Raw genomic sequence first — 17,458 nt, 5'->3', positions numbered from 1 at the left:
ATAGTTTTCCATTAGGTTATATAGCTATAGACCACCCTAGGTTTTTGTTAAGATTTTGTTTCAATGGCATTTAGTAATTGAACTGGAGTATACAGGTCACAATTCTATGGAATACAATTACTGCTTTTTACTGAGCGACGTTTTGACTAGGCTTCTCTAGTCATTATCAAGCAATGCTAACATATGAAAATATGACAAGACAATATATACACGTACACATCAATACTTGGTTAATGCTGACCAACCAGAGATAAGGATTATAAAGTTTAACTCTAATAACAACATTCAATAAGACCAATTTACCTGAAATTAACACAAATTGATTAATTGATTAATGGATCAAAGAAGAAGAAATTTGACAAAATGTGATCAACGACCACTTTATCTGAAATAAACCCAAATGATTAATGAATAGCTGGTTGTGGAGTATTTATAATGATTTGATCAGATTTTAATAATCACAACACCCTAAAAAGATCAAATTTGATTGGCATTATAACGAAAAATGTTGATATATGCATGTTGTTGTAAGTGATTCCACTAATATACGAAAAACCCTTCGACTGCTATTACATAGGAAATGAAATGAAATGAAATGGGGTTTAACGTCCTACTGTTCTGCTCCTAACCTGGGCTAATGAAGACGGGCATACGCCATACAGTGTGCTATGAGGGAAATTTTGCCCGGACAGCGGCACTACGGCCTACTCTTATATCGAATTCCAACTGCCAAGGGATCTTTTACGTGCACGCCAATGTGTACACGGGACCTCGGTTTTTCGTCACACCCGAACGACTAGACAGCTTTCCTTGTCAGCCCCTCCGTCCTGCATCACTGACAAGGGAGAACCACGCCGAAAAATCTGGATGAACTTTCTCGGCCAATGCAGGGATCGAACACCCGACCTCCAGGCTAGCGAGCTAGCGTCTTACCCACATAGCCACGTGATCCCCCTATTACATAGGGGTATACGGTATACGCGAATACTTGTGTTAGAACAACAGGAATTTGCTTAACGGTTTAGATCGGACTATACTCGTATACAGGAGGCACGCTATACGCGTTTACATGGTATCATGCATGTTGGTTTTTTTCGGGGTATACTTGCTGCAGGGAGAAGTAAATTCCATGAGGTGAGTAGAAAATGGGGCATTTGTGTTGTAAAAAGTCCGAATTAAAAGTTCTGAACATTGATGGACAGGTGGAACAACATATGGCAACCTCTTGCTCAAAAGTAGGCGTGAGCTTCATCATGGAAAACTTGAGATTCAAAAAGCTGGAAGTAGAGACAAGTAAACATGCAACCCAACTTTCCGCCCTACATTTCAACCTAACCAACCTCTTAACTCTCGTATCCCTGCGCCTCAAAATCATCATTAGGTTCTTGTACTCGGAGACTCTACATTTTCCACTGTTTTATTTCTATCAGATCTCGATGAATTCGAATTCACATTCATGGAGTTATTTCCCTTGAGTCGATGTTCAATATGTTCATGGTTGTGTGACCCTCCCTCAGCTGACACCGAAATCGATCCCATGAACTTCCTGGTAAGTGAGTCATCACCTTACTGAGTAACCGTGATGGACACCAGGACCCTGTTTCACGAAATTTTAACTTCAGATAAAATCCAAATTTTAGTAGATACTTCAATTTTGATTGGCTAAGCACTAAAATCAATCTAATATTATCCAATCAAATTACTAAAATTTGGATTTTATCTTAGTTAAAATTTCATGAAACAGGGTCCAGAATGCGAAAGAAAATGGGGTTTAACGTGCTATTGTTCTTCTCCGACTGGGTAATCGAGACGGGCTTACGCCATCCAATATGCTACGAGGGAAATTTTGCCAAGACAGTGGTGCTAAGGCCTGCTCTTATATCTAATTCCAACTGCCCAGCGTTCTTTTAAGTGCACACCAATGTGTACGCAAGACCTCGGTTTTTCGTCCGATTCGAATGACTAATCGTTGTCCCTTGCCCGACCTCTCTGTTAGCGAGCCAACGTCTCACCTACTAAGCAATCTGAAAGACATGTGGACATAAACCCCCTTGTTCATAGGAATAATGGGCTTATGGAGAAAAAGCAAAAAATATTATCTTATTTTAATTCATAAAAATGATCGTTTTATTGACAATAGTTAACAATATTTATAGATACATTATTATTAGTTAAAGATACATAATAATATGATGTAATTAATTAGCTCTCAGTAAATAAAGATAAAAATTATCGTTTTATTGACAATAGTTAACAATATTTATAGATTGTTAAATATACATTTAATTAGATCTCAGAAAGATAAAAAAAAAATGATCGTTTCATTGACAATAGTTAACAATATTTATAGATATTATTATTAGTTAAAGATACATTATTGGAGATACATTATTGGAGATTACGTAAAGAGTTGGCGTTCTCACAGTAATAGTTAAAAACTAGATAATGTAAAGGGAATTTGCTGAAAATTTCAGTCAAATTGATCCACTCTGAACCGATAATTTAGCGATTGAATATTCGACCTAGCCTCGACCATCATTACTAAAGTCGATACGATGAAAAAACATAGTCTCGATTATCCAGTTCATGAAATAAATCATGAATGGAAGTTGAGCAGCAAATCGGACCCTAATCCAGTAAATATTGCAGGCTAGTGATGACTTCGAGAGTTGTTTATGGTCTGAATAAGTTAATTAATGTCTAATTAATAATTTAGATAACATTTTAGGCCTAAAGAAAGATTTGCAATAGGCAGATTTAGCTCTTGCATAATGTATGTTGAAATATATATATATCTAATTAATTAGATCTTCAGGTTCTCAGTAAATACAGATAAAATGGTTAAAACAAAAGATTTCAATTGATTTTTGTTTCATAGCTCAACTTCTGACTTTAAAACTTTGAAGACATACAATAAACCTGGTTTATGATCAAAATAACATGGTATAACTGTTCTCAGGACGTTTTCCCAGGCACCCTCTTGTACATACTTTTCCATTAAAGGCTCAAAATTGTCCCGATGATCTTTACTTAATCGAATTATAAATTCAGGTGCACAGAAACATACATATCCACCTGAATAATACAAGAAAATATGTGAGAAAGCTGTATTGAGAATATGGAGAGGCTTAAAAAGGTAAATCTCTATTCATTGGAACCTAAAATGACGAAAATGGGTTAAAAAGTTGAATATGTAATATGAGTATACATACACTGATTTACATTCATTCATGTTATAAATCTTGCATTGTAATTTCTAATCAGTTTTGTTTGTCGAAATATGTGAGCAGTCCAAATAGAACGACAATCGCTCGCGCCTGGTTCGCCCCGTCTACATCGGAAGTAGGATCCAATATTATTAACGGTAAGATAAGAACATCAATATTGATTGGCATGGGCCAATAAAGACTCTGAATAATAGTGAATTAGAACTTTACAGTCTTAAAAGCCACTTTGGTCTGCCTGATTTTAAAATGTTGGGTCTGTTTATAAAAGAAATATTTAGATGAAATTATCGTGTATTCCACTATACAACAAACCGATTTCTTGTTAATACTTGGAAACAAATTTGAATCATGTCGAATTCATCCAATCACTAATTGAAATAAACATCAAATAACTCGGTATAACATTTTATTTGTACTTTTAAATATACCAGGTGGGCAAATGATTTTCATTAAATAAACGTTTAGTTGGGTAGTTATTAATATCATTATACCTGGTTTCACAACTCTGATAAATTCTCGTAAAGCTATGGAAGGCATTAGACCTGGTGTAAATGCCCCAGCACAAACTAGACCATCATAGTCATCTGAAATATAAAGCACGGCCAGGGCCCTGTTTCACAAAAACTTAAATCTCCTTAAAATCGTCTTAAACTAAAATTCGATCCTAACTTAAGATAGATGCGTTTCACAAAATGATTTTAAGCATTTAAGATAAAATCCACTAAAATAATATTGTAAGTTAAAATTGTATCTTAACTTAAAAAGATACGCTTCACAAAACTATTTTAGGGACAATTTTAATTAAAATCAATTTTAACTTAGGACAGCCGTCACCCTCTAGTAACTTCAGACCTGGAATTTTGGTGCATCAATACCAATTTAATGAATAAATTCAACCATGATTTTCGGTTGAAGTGTTGAAATTTGGTTGATGGACTTCCGTGTCACTTTGCTAAATTCCATTTTGGCGGCCGTAGTTATTTCATTGAAATTGAGCGCATCGGGGAAACCTTCATAACTCCTGAAGAGATCGACCTATGGATATGGAATGTAGCTCACAATGTTCGCAAGAAAATGCTACACCTGCTGCTATATGATACTTGTTGTTGAATGAATCATATATTTTCCAAATCAACAGATTATTCTGGAAAAAGCAACCTTTTCATGATTTATTTTATAAGTTTACTACCAAATCATGTTCAGAGTAATTTTAGCCAAATTATGTGTGTGGTCTTCTTAAGTTATTCATTTAGCATAAATAAATACGCCCAGTGGTCCTCCCTGTACAGCAGCGGTGGCCGCAAACTCAACAAAAGTCTTAAGTAGACTGTCAAATTTAAAATTTTGAACGTCGGCAAGGCAGGGCACCAACTTAGTGAACGTTTAGCTAATGTGTCACAATCGAAACGATATTTTGGGACGGGTTGTTTCTGTGTCAAAATTTGTCCCTGAAGACAATTTTGAGATTATGTCTCTTCTGTGACGTACTTTTCAGTTGGGGTTCTGTCCGATTTCCAAAATTGCCGCCAAAATTTAACGAAAAACGAATTTCTAGTTAGGGTTGGTGAGTATCACGCAAGGTAAGGCTTGTGATATATCATATATAAGGTTTTCGTAGCCACTGAATTTAAAATTGATCTCTAAAAATGAATTATTTATTGGAATTTACGATGAAACGGAAATGTTTGTTCCGCACAGGAATTAGTTTAAAAGGGACAAATACAATTTGTAGAACCAGATATTTGATGTTAGTGAAGCCATTTTTTTCCAGGACACCTGTTTCACACAAAATCTTATTTTCTATCCAGACGGACCTTCAGTATAATAATCTATCTGCATACAAAGTTTATGAAAATACACATTCAAACAGTATTTAAGATGGTCTACCACCTGTAGGACTCTCCCACCAACTTAACAATATATTGTTTATTGGAATTTTCGATTAAACGTAAACTTTCGTGTAGCTGTAAAATACTCGACTAATATAGCAGTTGTTAATTTGTAACATGTTTAACATCATATCTTTCTACGCGAATTAACAATAAATTGTTTATTCTATAAAACGGAAACATTTGTTGTACTTGTAAAATAAATACCAATTGTATATATGATAAGTTAAAGTCTACCATGTAATACGGAAATTTGCAACACGTTTATTCACCATATCTTTCTACATGACCAACAATAAAGTGTTCATTGGATAAAAAGGAAACATTTTTTTTATATAACTGTAAAATAAGATGTGTCATTTTTAGCATTATCATTAACATCATTTTCAGCATTAATTTTTGAGTTTTTATTCAAGTCATAATCAACTCTTGATGACATCGGATTTCTCCGATATTAAATAGATTAGAACGGTTCAGCCATATTTTGATTTAATCTAAAAATGGAGGAGCGAGTACAGTGGTTGGAATTATTGCACGCGTCTTGCCAAACCTTCAAAGGCTAATATCTTCGCTTGCAATAGAGTAATTTGAATGAAATTGTTAAATTATTCATTTTACATTATCTATTTTAGAACTATTGTAGCAGTAATGGCTAGCTCTTTATCTAAACCTTACGTAATGTATCTTTAATTGTAAGCTCAGCAACACTGAGCACCCTTTCACTTGGATAGTACATGTCATATCAAACAATGAAATGACTATTATCTGACAAATTGGCCATTTTAGGAAATTTGGTCGCCATTTTGAATTTCCGCCATCGTGGATTTTGGACACTCATAATAGAGATTATTTTTTATGATCACTTTAGTTTACCAAATAGAATAATTTGGCTTATATGGGTCTGAACACGATTTGTTAATTAGTAAACTTATGAACAGACATGAAAAAAAAATCGAAAATGTTGCTTTTTTTCAGATTAATCTTTTATTTTACAACTGATAGTATTGACTTAACGACATATATCATTTACCAAGAGATGCAGCATTATATTATGAACATTTTGAGCTATATTATATATCCATAGGTGAATCTGTTGAGGAGTTATGAAGGCTTTCCCGACTCGCACTATTTCAAATAAGAAAAAAAACGACGGTCATTTTTAACGATGGCCGCCAAATTGACATTTGGCAAAGTGACCCGAAAGTCCATCAACCAATTTTGGACATTTTAGACCTAAGGCTAACTGAAAATCATAGTTAAACCAATTCATCAAATTGTTATTGAATATCTCCCTGTCACATGGAGTATTTGTAATTTACATAAAACCCTATTATTTTTGTAATAAATATAAAATACAATTATGTTATTCAGTTATATTGTCCAGAGATACATAACATAGTTATATTTGTCAGAAATTAAAAACATGGTTATATTCGCCAGAAAAAGAAAACCTGGAATTATATATAAAACACAGTTGGGGTTTATTAAGAAATATAAAACTCGGTTATTTTTGTTACAATTATAAAGCATAGTTATATTCGTCACTTATATTGGCCAGAAATATGAAATACAGTTATATTTTTCAGAAATAAGAAAAGCAGTTATATTTTTCAGAAATACAGAGAAAAAACACATGAAATTACAAAATACATTCATGTATATGTGTTTTAGATTTAGCGAGGGAACTATTTAGTACATGTAGTTGATTAGATAAAGAAAGAGAGCTATTTTGTACTATAGATTAGATATTGCCAGCTATTTAGTACTATAGATTAGTTAGAGACAGTTGGCTATTTAGAACTATTTAGAACTATTTAGTATTCGATAGAGAGGGAGTTGGCTATTTTGATAGAGTCAGCCATTTAGTACTACAGATTAGATAGAGAGTTGGTTATTTAGAACTATAAATTAGATAGAGTCAGCTATTTAGTACTATAGATGAGAGAGAGAGAGAGAGAGAGAGTTGGCTATTTAGTACTATAGATTAGATATAGAGAGAGTTGACTATGTAGAACTATAATAGAGAGAGCTGGCTATTTAAAACTATAGATTGGATTGACGATATTACCTGTCTTGATATCTAATCTTCGGTCATCAACAAAATCTAATATATAGTTTTCATATAAACCTCTATCCATAGCAACTTTCTTGGCTGCGGAACAAGGGTCTACGGCATCAATGTGTTTAAATCCATGTTTTCTCATCTAAAATAAAAAGTTGTGTATACGATGAAAGTAAAGGCACATGTGTTATAAATCATTAATACATTTCAAATCAGTCCGTCCAAAACTATAGCCTATATCGCGTCCACAGGGTTTCAAACAAGTTTCAAGATATTTGGACAGACCCGAAGGTAGCTTTTGTACATTTCAAGTAAAATCAATGGCCATAACTCTAAAGACAGCTTCTTATTACCACCGCGCCACACCAAATTTGAAAAAAACCCATTAAAATATAGCCTCTATAATGCTTTAACGAAATTGTCTGCAAATGGGAAGAAACTCGGGAAATGCAGGTCGCAGAACGCCGAGTATCGATAAGATTTATTCTGTCATGAACCCAGTGCTTCACACTAAATATGAAGACAACCCATTAAAACATGTAGCCACTATGCGTTAACAATATTTTCGGAAATGGGGAAGTAACTCCGGAACTAAAGGTCGGGGAACATTGAATATCGACAGGGCGTTTCCTCTCATGACCCCAGGGCTTCACACCAGATCTGAAAAAAACATTATCGAGTTAGCAAGGTTTCTGGACGGGGTGGGGTGGGGTGGAGGAGAGTCGCGGAAATGAAATGAAATGAAATGGGGTTTAACGTCCTACTGTTCTGCTCCTATACACGGGACCTCGGTTTTTCGTCTCATCCGAAGGACTAGACAGCTGCCTTTGAGGTGCTCAAAATCGATATGGTTCGTAGTCATTATCGCCTTAATAAGCCAATTGTTGACGTACCGCCGGACATTTGTGATTACATAATACGCCCACACTGATATGTGGGTGTATAAATGTAATCTAATTAAGCAATGAAAATTATTATATACAAATCTATATTATGATCGAAAGATCTAAAAAAAAGAAAGAGAAAAGCTGAAAAACGCGAATCTGTCACTCGTTTTAGATTGAATTACCTGTCCCCGAAGGGTCACACCCGATCACGAGTCTTTTGGTTCTTCGGGTTTTCACCAGCATCAACCCAATCTGTGAAACATGTTTTAATTATTATCAGGCAAATAAAAATATGTTATGATAATAATGGTTATAATTAGGCTATAATAAAATTAATTAAAATGGTGTTTAACATTCGGAACCAACCGGGCTAATCAAGACGGTCGACAGATTAACCCTTTGGCTAGAAACGAAGTTTAAAAAGAATGAAATAAATTTCGTTCATATTTGGCGTTCGTAGTTTCCCATAGTTTCCCATAAATAAAAAATATATATGACACAGAAGAAATCCAATGCAAGACAATCCGATCTGATGTTTACTTAACTCTTAAAGAAATAAATTCAAGTGTCGACAAACCACAGATAAAATCCAGTTATAAAACTAGCTACTGCGGTATTTTCATAAATATTAGGGGACAAACTCTTTTAGTAACTTTTGGAAATGTATTAATAACCCAGGTTATAATGGATACAGAATTTGAATATACAAATTTACCTTACAAAAGCGATCAATTATTAATTATTAATATGATTTAAATTTATCATTTTTAATCGAATTGTTATTATAAGAACTAAGAGACTGTCATGTGCTATTTGTAAAAAGCTATGAGTATCAAGTATTAGTGATTTAGATTTTCAATTTAATTGAAATTTTCTTTAATATTAGAACTAAGGGAACATCATTAAAACCAAGGGAACAACATCATACGGTATTTGAAGAAAGGGTCAAATTCTTTAAAAGCAAATATATGATTTTAAATGAGTATCTCTCCTAATATAACCATGAACATGAAATAAGTTCGCAGCCTATGAAAGGTTTGATTTTAAGGTCTAATGCTCAGGGCCCTGTTGCACAAAATTTCAGCTAAAGATAAAATCCAAATTTTAGTAGATACTTCAATTTTGATTGACTAAGCACTAAAATCAATCGTATATTATCCAATCAAATTACTAAAATTTGGATTTTATCTTAGTTAAAATTTCGTGAAACAGGCCCCAGCACCGTATATGGACGGAGAAAACCAACTGCATTTGTATACTCTACGTATTAGTGTTATTTAATTTAAAAATGAAATTATAGCATATGACGTGAAATAAAGAATCATAAAATTGAATATTAGAGGAATTTAAACAGTACTTAAATTAACATTCTTTTTTTAAAATAAGGGGGGAGAAATATTTAACGATTTGATGTATTATATTCTGAACGATAACCATCGCAATAGTATAGATGTTGTTATTAGGGCATTCGGCTTATTAAAACAAAACAAAACTGATAAAAGTACATGTAGTGGTATACTGATGTTTTCTTAAGTAAGATTATGAAAAACTTTCTGTCAACTGTTAATTATAGTTTTAGTGTTGGACACCGGTTCCAAACCCAAAAATTAAGCATTATATCAGGAGACAAGCCATCTGGGTTTATTTTAAAAATTAGCGCCCCTTAAGGCTTCTAAATATAACTTACTAGCAGGATACCCGGCTTCGCTCGGGGGTCATAACTCCGAAACCGGAAGTGGTAGACTAACGCCACCTGGCCTATGTTACTCCCCGGTCGGAGCTACCCCTATACCCCAAATTTCAAACTCGGGGCAGACCTAGTGTAGCCGCCAACCCCCGAACAGACAGACAGACAGATACCCGGCTTCGCTCGGGGGTCATAACTCCGAAACCGGAAGTGGTAGACTAAAGCCACCTGGCCTATGTTACTCCCCGGTCCGAGCTACACCTATACCCCAAATTTCAGACTCGGGGCAGACCTAGTGAAGCCGCCAACCCCGAACAGACAGACAGACAAACAGACATACGACAGTCACAAATATATATATATAGATGGAATACTGTCCCCATATTATGCGTTCTATAAAACACAGGTTACTGCTATTAAGAACACTATTGTCATGTAACAGAATGAAAGTTTATATTGGAAAACATTCTGCTTTGTATTAAAACAATAGTCGACCTTATTAGAACACTGTAGTAAAAGCATCCGACAAGGGGTCACGAGAGCAAATTGAGAACACTTAACACGTCTTGTTCTAAGTAACAGTTTGTTCTGAATAGAAACGGGGTTTAATGTCCACTCGACAAAAACCAAGTCATTTCAGGACCAACACATGGTTCAGCTATATTTTACTAATTGTTTGCGCGTAATGATCTTTAACAGTGGGTGGAAAGGTTGGACACGCGATCCTACCCCTTAGCACTCCACTTGACCCAATAACAGATCTTTTGATCTAAAGAGCGTTAAAGCCGCCCCCCCCCCCTCCTCCCACCAAGCAGTTTAATCATTTCGTTCTTCCGCCAGAGACTGGAGATAACGCATTACGCCCTTTTCGCTTGACTATACGTCGTTCCTTGCGGCCCTCCGTTCCGCACCACTGACATTAGTGACAAGGGGAGTCACGCCGTAAAATCCCGATAAACTTTCACGGCCAACAAAAGGAGATCGAATCCGGGACCTCAAGGTTAGCGAGCCAGCGTCCCACCTACTGTGCCACCGCGGCTCACCAAATAAAATTGTCCGTTTTTGAAATTTCATAAATCTTTCCAAAAATTGTTAACCGGTTTTATTCAGTAAAATGTGGTCTCATCTTTTAACTTAAAGTGTTTCAAATATATTCAAATTCTACGGCATATTTCTAAACAAGAAAAAACTTACCCCAGCAGCAATCAGTCCGGTACCAGCAGCCATGTCTACGATTCGAACATTGTCTCTACGTTCTGGGAACATGAGAGCAGCTGTATCAGCAGTTAACTGAGGACCATAATAACTCCTAGCTTCCATATCCTTTTATATAATATAATTAAATGAATTGGTACACGAATCGCGTGCCAGAATGCTTCCGAGCGCCATTTGTAATGAAGCGACTCGATGAACGAGGCTGACATACCCTACAGGAGAATACTATCGGTGTAGACTGAAATAACCAGACGTCAAAGACTGCCATCCAATTTGGACTCTTCGCGTATTTCGCTGAACATAACTGATTAGAAATTTCAGTTAAAACAGAGACGATTGAATGTAAATCAGTTTACATACATTCATATTACATTATTATATGCGTTGTGACGTATCTGTGTCCAATTCTAGGTGCCAAAAAAGAGATTTAGATACAACTTCCGATTTCGTAGAGATGCTACTTATTGTTCATGCAGGCTATACCCGTGCTACGCCGGGTCAACTGCTAGCAGATTATTAAACATGCATTATGCAAGAGCTAAATCTGATTATTGCAAGTCTTAATTTAGGCTTCAGATGTTATAGAAATTATAAATTAGATCTTTATTTAAACAACAAGACCAAAATCAACTCTGTAGACCCACGGATGGCTCGGCTACAGCTCGGATTTAAATAGGATTTCACTAATTGATTAAATCAAATAAGGGGTAACCTGATGAAAATACGTCAGTTAGATCGAGGCTAAATGATAGAGTGTACTTAGCGAGGCCGCTGTAAAGCGTTTCCGTATGCCATTGAAAACTTTACTTGATAATCGAGATATGTAGGTGGAGTTAACGCCTGTCAATCAAACGATCGGCGAAGGTGAAGACGCATTTCGCTACCATTTTTAGTCAAATATTACAACGATGATAACTATGTTCAGAATAAAGTAATTTGACTGAATTTTTCAATATATTCTTCTTTCATCATCTACTTTTGAACTGTTATAGCAACAATGGCCAACTCTCTATAAAAAATCTCCCATAATGTATCTTTAACTAGACATTTAGTCACATGCCAAGCCCATAGATGATCGATTGCCAGAGATTTACATGGATTAGAACGCCCGCGAGATTTTAAAATTTAACAATAAAATGGATAGTGCAGATTTAGTCTCGTTTGTCCAGTTCCGTTGCTTCGATAGTAATCTAATCTGCTCAAAACTTCGCTCCGAATAAAGTAATTTGAATGAATTTTCGATATTATTTATTATCTATTTTTTTAACTATTATAGCGAGAACGACCATCTGTTGATCTAAATCTTACATAATGCGTCGTTATTAAATAATAGTTTCTATTGATGACAATTAACAGTCTGGTTATATACATACCGATTCATATGTATTTTTCTCCACCCATTCATCATATGTATTAACCATCTCATCTTGTGTTATTGATTCCCTATTTTCAATACATTCTTTCTTTGATGTGAAGATATGTTCAAACTCAGATACCTTCTTTGGATTTGTGGATGCCATTTTCAAAAAAGAAGGCCCAAAAGAGTAATGTTTAAACTAACGGTTATCTATCTTTCTGCTGATCAGCAAATGCTAATTGTTTTATTGTCTCGACAATATTTATAGTAAAGATAGTCAGTAGATATGTAACTTGAAACACATATGATAAGGGTTAGGTCACGATAAAAAAATGAACTACATATGGGTCCAAATCGTGTACGCTATTGAATTTTTTATGTACTCTAATGCGTTTAACGTCCTGCTGTTCTGCACCGACTGAGCTAGTAAAAACCTGATTATGCCATACAGTGTGCTATTAGGGAAATATTGTCCGGACAGCGGCACTACGGCCTACTCTTATTTTGAATACCAACCGTCAACGGTTCTTATACGTGCCACCCCCAACCCCCTATGTATACAGGGGACCTCGGTGTTTCGTCCCACCCGAACGACTATATATTACGTTGTACCTTGACAGACTCTCCTTCCACCAACACTGACAATACAGGGATCGAACACGGGACCAATAGGGTAGGGAGTCAGCCTCTTACTCACTGAGCCACCGCGGCAACGGGAGTTATTGACCAAAACAGTTGAAAATCAATAGTGTTCTCCTGGTGTAATAATGTTGATAATTCATTATATTTTTCTGGACATTTTCAATTCAAGATTTTAACTTCAAGACTTTTTGAAACGTAGAAAATATTTTCATAAGAGTTCAAATTCCAGATTTTTTTTCTAGATACTTTCAGAAAGCAATGAATTGATTTCTTTGTCGTGTAAAATTAAGAAATTATTTTTTAATTTTAATATTTAATGATATATAACAGTTACCGATAAAACGCCGAAAATGAAACATAAAGTCATTTTTTTGTTTAAAATGTTGATTTTGTGCATGAAATGTTGACATAAGAATGTAGAAACAAGAATCATTAGTTTAGAATGTTGCGTTCGTGTCTAAAATGTTCAAACTGGAATGTAGAAACAAGAATCATGAATATTGTCCCATTTGGTCTTCCATAGGGATTGGGGATTAATGATTCTCATACCTTATGCCTAATACAATTAAATTATCTTAATTTTATTTGGACTCTTATCTGATCTACAACTGGGGCACTCTCAGCTCGACTGGGGCAACTCTCAAGTCGACGTCGATGACTGAACCAAGATGGCCATGCCTGTTGAAGAAAAATGATTTAAACTATGAGGCATCACCTTTCCTGTCTTGGCATGCCGACAAAATAGTGGTTACGAGTTCTATAATTTACTGCTGTAACAGCGGTCCCTGATTTTCTGGGATCTAATCGACCGTCTGCTAATTTTGCATTTCAGACCAGGTAAAGAGAAATGGTATGCAAAACCTTTGGCACCATCGACCTTCTAGAAGTCGGTACAGGCCCCACCCCGATAGCTTTACAACTTCTTTTCAATATTAGTTGGATGGCAGTAATTTTTGCGACATTACACATCACCGAGCTGGAAAACACGACCATATCTTAGCCGCATTATTAAGGCCTCCAATAACCGTTATTTTCGGGATGGCGGTAGGCAGTTCAGTATCTTAACAGTTCACTGCATCGGTGTCTTGTCGTTTAATTCACCACGCGATCAGAAAATTCATTAAAAAGATAAGAACATTTATTTAAATAGATAAGAACATTTATTTAAATAGATAAGAACATTATGTTATGCATAATTTAATATGCAGAAATGAAAATTAATGTAAATGAGAACAATGCTTTCAATATAAAGAGTAATTTGAAATGCAGTGATATGAAAATTGATTAAATTGATAAGAAAAATAATAATATAAAGATTAATTTGACATGCAGTGAAATGAAAATTAAAGAGCACAAAAAAGATCAAGCAAAAGTATATGTCCTTAAAACGTGTGTATATAATCATCTTTACAACAATTACCAATCTGATTAATTTGTTTCGATATATAGGCGGGGCAATTTAATTTTAAAAGTAGAGTGACCCTAAACATCTGCCAAGGTGAAATGACTTAATAAGCATAATTCAATATGGCGATCTCCATAAAGTTTCTGAGAGTGGTATCACGTGGCCAATGCGTTTCAACTTAAAGTGGTGGGACAATAAATATATTTTTATTAAAATCTTACTATACAAAGTGGTAATAGAGGCGAAATGTTCCGAATACAACAAATTTGACCAAACCAATTTTCAAAATGGCTGCCAAATATGGTAATAAAATGGCATTGACGCCGTATAACCATGACGTTTACAATGTCTTTTATAAGTTTCCGATGTCTCTGGATTTAAAAATGAATATTGAATGTCCAACATGGTAGAAATTCAAAATTGCTGCCCGCATGGCGGATTTTAAGTTAATCGTTATCTTCCCATTTGGATTTCATATGGTTTTAGATGTCATTAATATTTTGGTTGAATTCTGATCTCAAAAATTAATTTCGAAATCCAAAATGGCGGCTAAAATGAGTCCAAAATGATGGATTATTAATTAATCGTCATTTTCTTCCGTTGGATATGAGTTGGAATATGTCTTATAAAATAAGGTTTTTGAGGCTACTGGGTTCAATTCTGACTCCTAAAACTAAATTTGAAAAGCCCAGATGGTATAAATTTGGTTCCAAAATTGCCCATTTTTTGCTTATTTTTCTATTAAAATATATTTTTTCCAATTTACGAGGTCGGTATCACCTGAATCAATCTAATATTTTGTGGGGATGTATCTGGGTACTAACCCATCTCACAGAAATAATTTAGTCCAAATCCTAGACCCAAGGTTCGTCACCCCCTGCATGGTGCTCTTGCGGATGTGCTCTTAAAACATATCTAATAAGGTTTTCAGGGTTAAGGATTTCTGTTTTGGGTTTAAAGGAGCTAAGTCGCTAATATTTGGGGACTAGAAATTGACACAAATGAGTCGCAACGCATACAATAATGCAATATGAAAGTATAAAAATTGATTTACATTCAATCGTTTCTGTTTTTACTGTAATTTCTAATCAGTTAGGTTCGGCGAAATACCCCAGTGTTCTCAATCGAATTTCAATCTCTAGCGTCTGGTTTTTCCAATCTACGCCGACAGTATTTATTGGACATGCTCTCCAGATAAGAATATAGCGTCACTGTTTGACATGACTTGTGGAAGATGCCTAGCCTCGTTTTTCGAGCCCCTTATTACAAATAGCGCTGAAACGCATTATGGTACACGATTCGTGTACCAATTGTAAAATGTTTATTTTGTCTTATATATTGGATATCAGAAGGTTATGTTTTCCCGGTAAGATCACAACATCAATGTTGATTTAAAGCGACAAATAAATCGTGTTTTCAATGTCGAAGATTTTTGATGATATTGAGTTAGAGACTTAGCTACTTTAAAATTAAATTTAAGAATTCCAAACATCTGTTTAGCGTTCCTTTCTCAACTGCAATGATATACCATAGAAAGTATCATTTAAATACAGTTTTTTAAACACATTTCGCGTCCGGTTGGAGAGAAACTCACTCCCACTCCCCTCCCCCTCCCATCCCCCTCCCCGCATAGTGTGGAAACCCATAACAGAGCAAGGATCATGGCTCTTAATCCGCCCTTGGTATACATGTAGTGTGGAAACTCATTACAGAGCAAGGATCATGGCTCTTAATCCGCCCCTGGTATCTTATAGACCGTTAGTAACCAAAGGTTCATTTAAGAAAATAAACATTAAAAGGAGCTAAATCGCTATTCTTTGGCACCTAGGAATGGACACAAATGGGTCACAACGCATATAATAATGTAATATCAATGTATATAAACTGCGAAATACGCAAAGAGTCCCAATTGAATGGCAGTCTTTGCCGTCTGGTTATTCCAGTTTACACCGGTAGTATTCCCCTACATGGGATATGTTTAGCCTCGTTCATCGAACCGCTTCATTACAAATGGTGCTCGAAGGCATTCTGCATGCACGCGAATCGTCTGCCAATTTTATAAGTATTGGATATCAGAAGTCCATCTTTTGTCGGTAATATAACAACATCAGTGTTAATTTAAATTGACCAGTAAGTCGTTTTTACAATGTCACAGACTGTGGATGATACTGGGGATGATACTGAGTTGAAGACTTGGCTCCTTTAAACAACATTTAAATATGGCCTACCACCTGTAGCAATTTCCCCTAGAACTAAAACTAAATTGTGTATTGGAATTTACGATAAAACGAAAACGTTTGTTCCGCACAGGAATTAGCTGAGAAGGGACAAATACAATTTGTAGAACATGATATTTGATGTAAATGAACCCATTTGTTTCCAAGGACACCTGTTCAACACAAAATCTTATTTTCTATCCAGGCGGACCTTTCGTATAATAATCTATCTACATACAATGTTCAAGAAACTACACATTTAACAACATTTAAACACTTTCCTTTCAACATAAAAAATAAATTGTTTATTGGGATTTTTGATTAAACGTGGCTACAAAATACTAGATTAATATACCAATTGTTAATTTGTAAGGCGTTTAACAGCATATCTTTCTACGCGAATTAACAATAAATTGTTCATTGGATAAAACGGAAATATTTTTTTATATCTGTAATAATATACCAATTGTTTATATGCTAAGTTAAGTCTACCATGTAAAATGGAAATTTGCAACACGTTTTAACACCATATCTTTCTATATGACGTAACAATAAATTGTTCATTGGCTTAAAAGAAAACATTATTTTATAACTGTGAAGTAATATACCATTTATCGTTTTATACGTCTGATTTTTACTGATAATTAAAGTAATCAAGTAATGCGGGAAATTGCAAAATGTGTTAACGTCCTATCTTTCCCCTCCCTTTTCAGGGATGGACTGAACTAGAGTATGATAGTTTCAGGGGTCCTTTAACTGGTTAATGTTTTTGCGTAGTGATGAATTTACGTCGTTTTTTATGCATTTTTAAGATATGCATCAGCTAAAAACACCAGGACGTACTCTAGAAAGCACCATTTATAGTCGGGTT

The 17,458-nt window shown here is 35.0% G+C and overlaps 1 long non-coding RNA gene across 2 annotated transcripts; it reads right to left on the bottom strand.

Annotated features, from left to right (window-relative positions):
- Window positions 1-2,394: 2,394 nt before the first annotated feature.
- Window positions 2,395-12,509, bottom strand: LOC126815431 (uncharacterized). 2 transcript variants are annotated; one of them, XR_007677892.2, is made up of 6 exons: window positions 12,341-12,509; window positions 10,947-11,075; window positions 8,248-8,317; window positions 7,185-7,320; window positions 3,719-3,811; window positions 2,395-3,075 (listed from the first exon to the last, which is right to left on the bottom strand). It is a non-coding gene; the product is annotated as an uncharacterized LOC126815431 (long non-coding RNA). The 2 variants fall into 2 exon arrangements; XR_007677893.2 differs by lacking the exon at window positions 8,248-8,317 and having other exon boundaries at window positions 12,341-12,508.
- Window positions 12,510-17,458: the final 4,949 nt, after the last annotated feature.

The sequence above is a fragment of the Patella vulgata genome, chromosome 3, assembly GCF_932274485.2.
Source record: "Patella vulgata chromosome 3, xgPatVulg1.2, whole genome shotgun sequence".
Classification (NCBI taxonomy): Eukaryota; Metazoa; Mollusca; class Gastropoda; family Patellidae; genus Patella; species Patella vulgata.
This window is presented reverse-complemented; position numbering and strand designations above follow the sequence as displayed.